This window comes from Octopus bimaculoides, chromosome 4, assembly GCF_046866305.1.
Source record: "Octopus bimaculoides isolate indiv1 chromosome 4, ASM4686630v1, whole genome shotgun sequence".
Lineage (NCBI taxonomy): Eukaryota > Metazoa > Mollusca > Cephalopoda > Octopoda > Octopodidae > Octopus > Octopus bimaculoides.
Window position 1 is genome coordinate 49703162 of NC_142931.1, and position 12500 is coordinate 49715661.

The window sequence follows — 12500 nt, forward strand, 5'->3', positions numbered from 1 at the left end:
AAGATGCCTGATGTGAAGCCGCAGGTTCAAACAGATATTGTATTTCAAGATGGTCATTTTGGAAGGGGTTTTTTCTGCCAAATACACACACAAACTATATACTCGTTCTTCACTCGTTTATTACTATTCTCATTCTAACTCGTGTCCATTGTCCGGAAATCTTTTGTGGCACATTTGTGACCTCTTCTGCGACACTTTCCTTCCTCGTGTGTGCTCCTGCTCCGCTTATTCCATTCTAAGAAGTCACACATGTGTGACGAAAGATTTCCGGACAATGAACATGAGTTAGAATAAGAACAGTAATAAATGAGTGATTACTGAATATATAGTGGGTGTAAAAATTTGTCAAAGTAAAAAAAAATACCATTCTGAATAACTACAATACAGAATATATAAATACACACACACACACACATACATGCACACATACACAGACATATGCAGACGTACATACATGCATACATGAATACATACATACATGAATACATACATACAGACAGACAGACTTACATACATACATACATAGATATATATATATATATACACAAACTAGATTATGATAATCAATAGTAGCAGTCGTACATCTCTTTACGCATACAATTTAATACCATATCTATCTATCTGTCTATCTGTCTATCTCTCTCGCTCTCTCTATATATGTATATGCGTTTGTGTGCGCGCGCGTGTGTGTATCTCTATACATACGTGCATACGCACACATACAAATATATATATATATATATATATATACATGTATGCATAATTATACAGACATACATACATACATGTTATATATTATGCCCACATGTGTGTATGTCTGTGTGTGTGCCTGTGTGTGTATGTGCGTGTGTGTATCTTTGTGTCTGTGCGTGTGTGTGTCTGTGTTTATGTGCTAGTTTCTGACAGGCGGGTCAGAGCTTATGATTTATTTAAAAATCAACTAAATTTGTTGTCATTTCTACTTTAGTTTACTTGTAGACTGCCTAACTTTCTTGTTTATTGGTTTTCCATATTATTTCTTACGTTGTGTAAATCAACAGAAAGAAATTTTAGCTTCAAAAATTATATACTACATGAATATAGCTAAATGATAATTAACCCAAAGATACTGTAAATATTGTATATTATTCTAATACACATGCGAGCGTGTTTCTTCTGCATGTGTTCGTGTACACGTCTATATGAATGTGTATTGGTTTTTTTCTTCGTTTAATGATCTGTTCATGTGTTGTTTCGATGTAGGGAACACTGATTTGAATGTACACAAAGGTATGTTGCTACGTAGGCAATGGGATAACTAAGCATTGAAGCGCAAATTAATATTTCAGTGAAGACAAGTACAGCGATAAATTGTGCGACGTTAATTAAATTAAAACGTAGAAAATAAAGGGAGATTTAGAGGAGCTTATGAACGCTGTGTGGGTAATATTGTCTTAGAGTGCGGGTATGATGGTGTGTCGATCAAAAGGGATCGTAGGGAGGGAAAAAGGGGGGAGTTCGATCAAAGGGGATCGAGAAAAAAAAAGCGATCAATAGGGATCGTTTATCACACAGTAATGTTCTCGTGTAAAAAGAGGGGAGGACAGTTTAGGCTTAGCCGTGGAAAGAAAAGCCTACGGAAAAGACCACGGTAGCCTTGGTCAATATTGTCATTACAGAAACTATAACAGTAAGTGATTCTCTTTTGCCTTTTTGTTTTTTGTCTGGATTTTTTTTACTCTTATATAGTGTTATGCTCAAGGTGGCTCCATCATTTACACGTGCCATCCTTGCTACATTCACCCATCTTTTTTTGAAGCATTCACTAGACAAGACTTCCCTTTCTACTCTCACCTTCCTCTTCAGATGATACTTGAAGAAGTTGTTCGACGTAAGCCCACAGCTCGGAAATGGTGGGACACTGTACGAGTGCGTGCAGAACGGTTTCGTCGCTCCGCCTGCATCTCGGACAGGTCGGCCCCGTGTTTCTCAAGCCATGCCTGTAGAGCTTATCCCGAACGGGTAGAGCTTCTCGATAGCACTGCCACGCCAGGGATCTCTGGAAGTTGTCCATAGGTCCCGGCCGAAGGTCGTCTTAAACAGGCGGGTCAGGTATTCCTCGTCGACGCCCAGGTTCGGCCCGAGATCGTCGTCGTACCTTCCCTCCACTAATCCACTATAGAATGCATTAGTTGTGATGCAGTCGCTCAAGTTTGACCCGGAGTGTTGGAGTTGCCGGAGAGCAACGCGACAGTCGCGGTGCCATTCGCCCTTCCTCGGCCTCTTCTTGATCCACGACTGCATTTCGGGCATGGAGACGAGCTGCGGGAAAGCGCGCCGCACAAACGGCGACCACACCTGTTCACCGTAGTCTACGTTGAGCCGGAGATGTTGCAGTCTCAGCGCGTGTCTGCGGATCATCAACCACGGCATGCCCAGTCCTCCTTTTAACGGGTGTTGGCAGCAAACGGATCGCCTAACCATCGGAACGCTTCCTTTCCACAAGAAGTGGAAGAGGATGCGCTCCAGCTTGGTGATGGTAGGGTCGGGACAAGGAACGACGGTTAGGCGGTAGTAGATGACGGACGCGATGTACGTGTTCGCCACCTCCGCCCGACCTTTTAGGGACAGCTTCCTCTCGGCCCATTGCCGGCAGAGAGTGGCCACCCTTCTCGTTATCTTGTCCCAGTTCTTCTCCGTTTGGAGGTCCGGACCAAACCAGACCCCGAGTAATTCAACCGGACCGTCAGTCCAACGTCCCACGACGGAGGCACTGCTTGACGGCATGGGCCTGCTTCTCCAGGTGCCGAGCCGCAAGCCCACTGACTTATCCCGGTTGATTTTTGCTCCCGTTACCGTTTCGTGGTCTTTCAGTGTCTCGCCGACAAGCTCGATGTGCTTTTGGCTAGGCACTATGACGGTTACGTCGTCCGCGTATGCCGACACACTCGTCCCGCATCCCAACTCTCACGGGATGCCCCTCAGCGTCGCCAGCTTGCCCAGTAGTGGCTTGAGAGTCAATACGTACAGGAGCGATGAGAGGGGGAATCCCTGACGGACCGAACGTGCAATGTCGAATGGTCTTGATAGGTGCCCATTGACGCGAACTACCGAACGGATGCTTCTGTACAAGGTAGCCATCCAGCCGCGGAAAATGGGACCGAAGCCAGCCGCCATGAGGACAGCCTCCAAGTATTGATGGTCTACCCTATCGAAAGCTTTCGATTGATCTAAATTGATCAGGGTCCCACCCATGCCAGGTTCCTTAACTACCCGCTCTATGATGTAGCGCATCAGATGGAGGTTGTCATGGATGCTCCTGCCCGGCACGGCGCACGTTTGCGCCTTGCCGATCAGTTTCTCGATGACAAGCACCAACCGCTTGGCTAACACCTTGGCCAAAATTTTCATGTCTGCATTGAGCAGAGTGATGGGTCTAAAGTTATCTATGACGTCCCCCTTGTTTGGATCTTTCTTCAGCAGCGTTACGACTCCTCGGCTCACAGAACCGGGAATACTCCCGTTCTGCTGCCAGTTGCAGTACACCGCCACCAAGACGTCTCCAAACAAGTCTGGCATACAGTTGTAAAGCTCGTAGGGAAGACCATCCAAGCCCGGAGATTTGTCCCTCGAGCATCCCGCCATCGCGTCCCTCACTTCCGCTGCCGTGATGGCACCTTCGCAGCACTCCGCCTCTCTTCCTCCTTCCTTTCTGGGCTATTTGCCAGTCCTCATTACTTTCGTCTTCCGACGAAGGTTCCGAGAAATCCGAATAGGGGCAGGGGCATGTCGTGTGGATCTGTGTTTGTTTGTGTAAGTGGTTGTGTTGTTGTTTTTGTTGTTGTTGGTTGTTGACTTTCTGGTTGTGGTGTATGTGATGTGTGGGAAGTGGGATCAGTTTTTGTATTGTCTTTTAGTTTTACTGTTTCTTTAGTTCTTGTTGTTGTAGGTGTTTTTCCGGATGCTGTTTTATGTTCGTTTGTTGGTGTTGTTGGATGTGTTTCTTTTGGTTTCTGTGTTTTTGGTGTTGTTGGATGTGTCTCATTGCTTGTTTTCTGTATTGATGGTGGCGTGGTTAGTAAAGGTTCCTTTTTCCTTGTACTCTTTCCTTGTTGTGGTTGTTGTTCTTGCTCTTGTTGATTTTTGTTTGTTGTTGGGCAGTTAGTTCGGAGGTGCCCTTCTTTGCCACACAGGTAGCAGCGAGGCCTCCTGCCTTCTACCACTAGATAGAGAATATGGCCGTCTGGCATATCAATATGGTGTGGGATGTTGTTTACTTGATTCTCGCTGATTTGGAGCAATACTTCGATCCTTTTTCCGGACCATTTTAGTTCCTGATTAGTGGCATACTCGAGGATGTTGAAGTCCTCTTCGATACGGTAGCAAATGGCGGATAAAAGCCATTGTGCCTCTATTTCAGGAGGTATATTCCTTATTGAAACTTTGGTCACACGTTGCCCAAGGTAGGTCGGAATTAGTATTAGTTTGTCCGACTGTAGTGTGAGTGTCGACAGCTCTTTGCCTTTTGCTTCGCTGTCGAAGCGAACTTGGATTGTGGCATATTTATTCCACCAGTTTACATATCTTTGGAAATCCCATATCGGGCGTAAACAAATTTCAATAAGTTCTTGGGGTGCTTGCTCTGGTCTGCGTGTTTTGGCATTTAAGATTTTGTATATTAGTGTTCCTTTTCGTGTGTTCTCTATGGTGTTTTGTGGTATGTTTAGTTGTAGGCCTGAACCCTTTTCTGTTAAGAGGGCTTTGGTCTGCTCGATCTGCCCCGGTGTGAAATGTAGAAGTGTTTTTCTTTGTTTCAATGCTTCTGCAAAATTCGTGGTGTTGGTGTTGGTGGTGGTGCTGTTTGTAGTGGTGGCAGAGGCGTCCGTTGTAGTAGCTGACGGTGAGGCTGTGGTGGTGGCGGAGGTGTCCGTTGTAGCAGTTGACGGCGAAGCTGTGGTGGTGGTGTTGGTGTTTGTCTTTGAGGTCATAGCATTTGAGACGGTGTTGTTGTTGGTGGTGGTGGTGATGGTGGTGGCGGTGTTAGCGTTCATGCTAACACTGACACCTGTTTGTGTGCTACTTCTTCCTTTGTTCCCTCCTTCGTGAAGTTGTGGGGAAGGCAGGGTAGGAAAGGTTATTGCGTACGAGTGGCCAAACAGACCGGCGTTCGTCACCTGGCTTGGAATCGCCATTCTCAAAATAAAATGGCTAAGAAAGCCGAAAATAAATTTTACAAAAATGGGGAATTCGCCACACAGGGCAGATTTCCCGTGCAAACAAGTTGCACAACTGAATATATCAGTTGTTGCACAGCTTTTGTATATAAAATATGACTGAGAAACAAACTTTTTAGAAGCAAAAGAGGCAAAACTTACGGAGCCGATGTGTCTACCGTCCGTCCATGATGATAGATAGATAAATAGATAGATAGATAGATAGATAGATAAATAGATAGATAGATAGATAGATAGATAGATAGATAGATAGATAGATAGATAGATAGATAGATAGATAGATAGATAGACAGATAGATATGAATACATAGATGAGATTGAATATATACATATATAGATACATATACAAAATGACATAATGATAGTATCTTAATTTAGCAAAGTCAATGGAAACTTTCACTCTATTTCTGAATCATTTATTAGCTTTTTCCTAATTTCGTCAGTAAGAATCACTATTAATCTATTTCAGACATCTTAAATCTTACGATCTCTGAAAGTTTATACTATGTGAGAAGTAATTTCTCCAGTAGACAATGATAAATTCATCTGGAATTATGTAATGATAAATGCATGAAACTTCCTCCGTAACTCGTTTCTAATTATCTCTTGAATAATTATGTCAATTTTTTAGATGAATACGTTGAGATATCTTGCAATGAAAATATATTTGAAGTACACCCATAGACAAAGACCCCTACACATATACGTGTTTGTTTGAGACAGTGTGTGTGTATGTGTGTGTATGTGTGTGTGTGTGTGTGTGTGTGTGTGTGTGTGCTTGCGTGTGTATTTATGCGTATGTATGTGTCCAGGCAGGTGCATATATGCATATATATACAATTATATAAAACATATACAAATATATACAGATAAATGTTTGTATATATGTACATATGAATATAAGAATGTATATGTCTATATACATATGTGCGTAGATAAGTTTATATTTAATTATACATACAGATATATGTATGTATATAAGTATGTGCATATTGTGTATCTACCTATCTATTTATATATATGTATATATAAGCACGCAGCACACACACATATGTATCATCTTTTTCATGTTATCTAGTTTCAGCTCATGAGCTGTGGCCACGCTGGGACACCACCATTTAATATATATATATATATATATATATATATATATATATATATATATATATATATATATATATATATATATATAATATTTTATATATATATATATATATATAGATATGCAGGGCAGAAAAGATTATAAAGATTTTATGATTATTTATGATTATATATATATATATATATATATATATATATATATACATTCATATATATATATATATGTATATATATGTATATATATATATATATATATATATATATATATATATATATATATATATATATATATAAATATATATATATATATATATATATATATATATATATGTGTGTGTATATATATTTGTATATGCATATATATATACATGTATATATATATGATTACAGAGGGAGAGACAGAGAGTAAAATTTTACTAATAACTTTATTGACTTAACTTCAGTGTTTGGCCGGTGTTGTTGATATTCCCTATCAAATGATTAGTCCTTTCTCCAGTCAGGTCCTTGATATTATTGATAATCTTACTAAGAATTGAACTTTCACAGCCAACCCGACATATATTGATATTAATTTAGAAATATAATTTACAAATGTAATCCCCTTCTTCTTCTTTTCTCCTTCTCCTCCAATTCCACTCTTTACCACTCCTCCTCCTCCTTTTTCTTCTTTTCTTTCTTCGTTTTCTTCTTCATTATTGTTTTGTCTTCTTCCTCAGCTATTTCATTTTCTTCATGTTCATTTTCCTTCTCTTCTTCCTTTTCTTGTTCTTTCATACATCTTCGTTCTCTTTTCTTCATTTATTCTTTCTTCTTTATTTCTTTCTTTTCTCCTGCACCTCTTCTTCTCCTTCTTCATCATTATCAGCATCACCTATTTCTTCTTCTTCTTCTTCTTCTTCTTCTTCTTCTTCTTATTATTATTATTATTATTATTATTATTATTATTATTATTATTATTATTATTATTATTCCCTTTTTTTATCATCTTCTTCTACCTTCTTCTTCTCTTCCTCTTATCCCTCCTCCTCCTCCTTCACCTCCTCCCCCTTCACCTCCTACATCTCCTCCTCCTTCTCCTTCTTTTTCTGTTGCTGCTACTGCTGCTCCTCATGCTGCTGTTCCTGTTGCTTCTTTTTCTTCTTAGTCTTCATCCTTCTTCTTCTTTCCACTTGACGCATATCGATTTATATATTTTGTACATTTTTTTCTTATATTATAGATAAACTATTGTTAGTCGTATGTACCAAAACTCAAATTATTTTTAATACTGAAATTGATACTTCTTACTTCGTGTAAATCCCACGCACAACAACATTGAACCAATTATATATACAACAGAGGCAAAGTATTTGCTGCAGTAATCAAAGAAATCTCGAAAATCCTCTATATATTTATTAAAAGAAATTGCATACGCAATCATGCACACACACACACACACACACACACACATATATATATATATATATATATATATATGCATAAATATATATATGTATATATATATATATATATACATGTGTGTGTGTGTTTGTGTGTGTGTGTGTGTGTGTGTGTGTGTGTGTGTGTGTGTGTGTATTGATAGAAAGGACAAGAAAGTAAAAGATCTCGATATTATGTAAATAGAGGGATTTATCTGTAAAAATATGTGACAATTATTCGGTAGCCATGATAAAACTCCGAGTTTCGGATGCCGGGGCGGAAACCCGCGCTGCCATCTCTTCAGTTATCTGGCCATTAAAAATTGCAAAGAAAATGACCGTTAAACAAAGGGAAATTACTGTGTGATTGACCGTTATTAAGAAAAAAGAGCTATTAGAATTACCGCTAAGTGGGGGAAGGGAGTAAAGGTAAGGGAGTAAAAATGTCCATAGTATTCGCGTAAGCGCACCAGTCCATACATATACATGCGCACCCGCACATTCCACGTACATGCGACTATATGTATATACTCATCCACCCTCGCTTGAAACGCAAATATGTTCACCCACATATTCGCCAATATATATATATATATATATATATATATATATATATATATATATATATATATATATATATATATATATACCCGCATACACGCTAACACACATGCACGCAACACCCTTGCACCCATACACACGCGCACAAAAAGGTTCATACACACGTCTATATACGCACATGCCCAAGAAAAAACAGGGCTGAAGGTAAAATACAGAAAAAAGTGTAGAAAGGTGTGAAAAAGCTATAAGGGCAAAACGCGTCTATATGCACACATTCTCTCATACACGCACACACATCTATATACGCACTTACCCACACACACGCACACATCTACAAGCGTGCCCCAAACGTTCCATGTACACGTCTATAGACGCACAGGAAAAAAGCAAGGTGGAACGGAGAATACAGAAAAAATATGTGTAAAAAATATACAAAGCAATATCTCTATAAATATGTAAAAACATATATAAAAATATATATATATAAGAAATCTAAGTTAAAAGTATAGAGAGATAAAAAGCTTGTACATAGTCACAATATAGAAAGCAAGTCCTATCAGTAATCTCGGGGGCACCAAAAACGTAGCAAATATTTAGCCCCATGTGGACATGATCCGAAAAGTTCAGTTGTTGAATTTAGACATGTTGCGGGGTTTAAGCTGCCTTTCAGGATGAGCCATCTGTATGTAGGTGTGCGGGCGTGCATGTGTATGTATGGACTTTGCGCTTACGCGAATACTATGGACATTTTTTACACTCTTACCTTTACTCCCTTCCCCTCACTTAGCGCTCATTCTAATAGCTCTTTTGTCTTAATAACGGTCAATCACACAGTAATTTCCCTTTGTTTAACGGTCATTTTCATAGCAATGTTCAATGGCCAGATAACTGAAGAGATGGCGGCGTGGGTTTCCGCCCCGGTATCTGAAACTCGGTGTTTTATCATGGCTACCGAATAAGTATCACTTATTTTTACAGACATATATACATATATATATATATGCATGAATGTATATTTTCCTGCCTATATATTGGTCTAAATATATCTTTATATATTTATGTATATATATATATATATATATATATATATATATATATATATATATATATATATATATATATATATATATATATATATATACATCAATAGAGGAAGTTATAGTCTAAGCGACAGTTACGATGATGAATATGACGGTTTACACTACAAATGAAAGCCCAAAATAATGGTGAATAGTATGTACGACAATCAACGAAAAGTACAATGACCAGACACAGTCATTTCATCAACCAGCATTTTAACCAGAGACATCAGGATTTCGACGCTTATTGTTCATCCTGAAAGCGCAACGTTCTAACAAAACAAAACGAAAACTAGTCTTACGACTGAAAACATTTGTGGAGCTAAAATTGCCTTCAGACTTTAAATGAAGTTGACGGAGTCAAAATAATGGCACGAAAGACCAAACAGATAAAGATTGTAAACAAGATGGTGGCATATTATTTAATGCAGATACAAGCAGAAAATACTAACAAAATTGAATTTAAAGAATCAGTATTTTCCAGATGCAAACTAAACGGTGGCAGCTATTTAATACCTGTGGTCAGTGCGGCAGTCACAAAGAAGCGGAGAGACAGAATGGACGTGGAAATCAAGGGGAGCAGATGAAAAGAACAAAGGGTAGATTTGCAATAGAGAAACAAAGCGAGAGAGATAACTAGATAGAGAGAGAGAAAAAAAATAGGAGAGAGTGATAAGCTAACGTGAGAATAAAAAAAAAAAGAGGTAAGAGAGAATGAGAAAAAAATGAGTGTAATACAAGGTGATAAACAAAACTAATTTGCACGAATATATATATATAGAGAGGGCTATGTGTATGTATAAATGTATATTTATGAATGAGTCTATATAGGTAAGAACATGAGTATATAGGCATAAATGTGTGTGTGTGTGTGTGTATATATATATAAATATATATATATATATATATATATATATATATATATATATATATATATGAATGTATGTATAAATACACGCGCGCGCACACACACACAAACACAAACACACATGTAGCATGCTTCCGTTTAGGAAAATCTGCTCAATACAGAATAAAATGTAAATATGTATTGCATTTTTGTCATTTTCCCCATATAATGATCGAAATTTCACAAATATCTCTGAACATGTACAGATTTCTGAAACCTTCTGTCAAAATAATATAAATGGACAATATGTATGTAGACAAATTTATAACGAAATCCTGGAAAATGAAGATGCATTGCTAGTGCATGCACGCGGATACATATATATCTATATTTATCTGTGTGGGGGCATGTGTGTGTGTGCGTGTAGACAGATAGATAGATAGATAGATAGATAGATACACTCGCATACAAAAAGACTGAGAGCTGAATCTATTCATAGGTATATTTCTATTAATGTGAAGTGTGGAATACATGTGAATGTGCATATAGAAACATACACATAAACACCCACCCACACATACATACAGGCAATTACACTCACATACACAAAAACATCTATAATTTCATAAGTGCATGTCCCATTAGCAGAAGGAAAAGCATATACTGACAAGGCATTTCCTGTAATACCGACAGCAGTATACGTGTTTGCCTGAGCGTGAGTAAGTGAGAAAATGTACGTGTATGCGTTTGCATTTGCATATACGCTTTTGTTTCCGCATACATGAAGAGATATATGAAAGGATGTACCTATTGTAAAACAATTGGTGTTCTTGCCATGAACGGCAAATATATATACGCGCGTGTGTTTGTGTGTGTGTGTATGTACGTATGTGTGCGTGTGTGAGTGTATGTATTTGTGGGTCTGTGTGTTTTCGTATATATATATATATATATATATATATATATATATATATATATATATATATATATATATATATATATGTATATATATATATATATATATATATATATATATATATATGTATGTATGTATGTATGTATGTATGTATGTCTCTATGTATCATATATTATATACATATAGATATTTATATATACGTGCATATATATATATATATATATATATATATATATATATATATATATATATACAGTGAGGGAAGGAGAAAATGAAACAGAGATACTATAAATATTCGTACATATATGCATATACATATATATACATATACACATACATATTTACACAGGGATATGTATATCAGGTACCGTCTGTTTTTCTTCGAACAAGCCACTTCATTTAATGTTGATTTCATGAATCCAGCCCGCAATAAGTACCAGGTGAATACTTCTGCAGTACTTTCTTACATGAAATTCTTGTCACAAAAGGCTCATCAAATGTACTATCAAATGTATATAACATTATATACATTGAATATTAAAACTGCACTCTTAAACCATCAAAAACTCCAAAAATCCAAATCTGAAATAACACCATTAAATGCAAGTTGTGGTATGTGTTTTGAAATTTGTGTTGAATATACACGTGTTAACCAATACTCAAAACTGTTAGCTGTTGTGTTCCATTCCTTCTGTGGTATTCCTTTGTCGATGATTATAAGGATCAATATTTTTTTTTAGGCCTCCGTCGGTCATGGCTGACCATGGATGATGTCATCCGTCTGTTGAGTTGTCTATTCAGTTTTTGCAACGCCTCCTGTGGCTGTAGAGACCGATGCGAGAGTGGCAGTCTCGTTTGCAGAGGTCACACCTATACGTTGAATCTGGTCTGTTGGCTGTCATTTCTTTTCTGCGGGCACGGTTTTCAGCTGCTGCCACCCTCAAATTCTCTTCGCCGGTCTGCAGTTGTTTGTGAAGAGTGCCTCTCCAGCTGGTTCAGTCGGCTGTGAGATCCTCCCAGGAATTGGTGTTGATACCAAGTGCCTTCACATCCTTCTTACACACGTCCCTGTACAGCGTAGATAATAATGTTAGTCAAATTCTGTGATCTTCATCACTAATATTTGTTTTGTCAGCAACTTTTAGGAAGACATTTTAACGGATTAAAATCTTCAAGCATGTTATTAAGAGAAACTCTAATAACTGAAAGAATATCAAACCAACAAACAAATAAGCTGGATGACTATTGAATAAACACAATCATCGCGTGTAGGCTAGATTCTAACTGTACATATGACTTGCAACGCATTGTGCGATATATTTTATTCTGGAAATGTATGAGAACATCTTACATTTGAATAATACA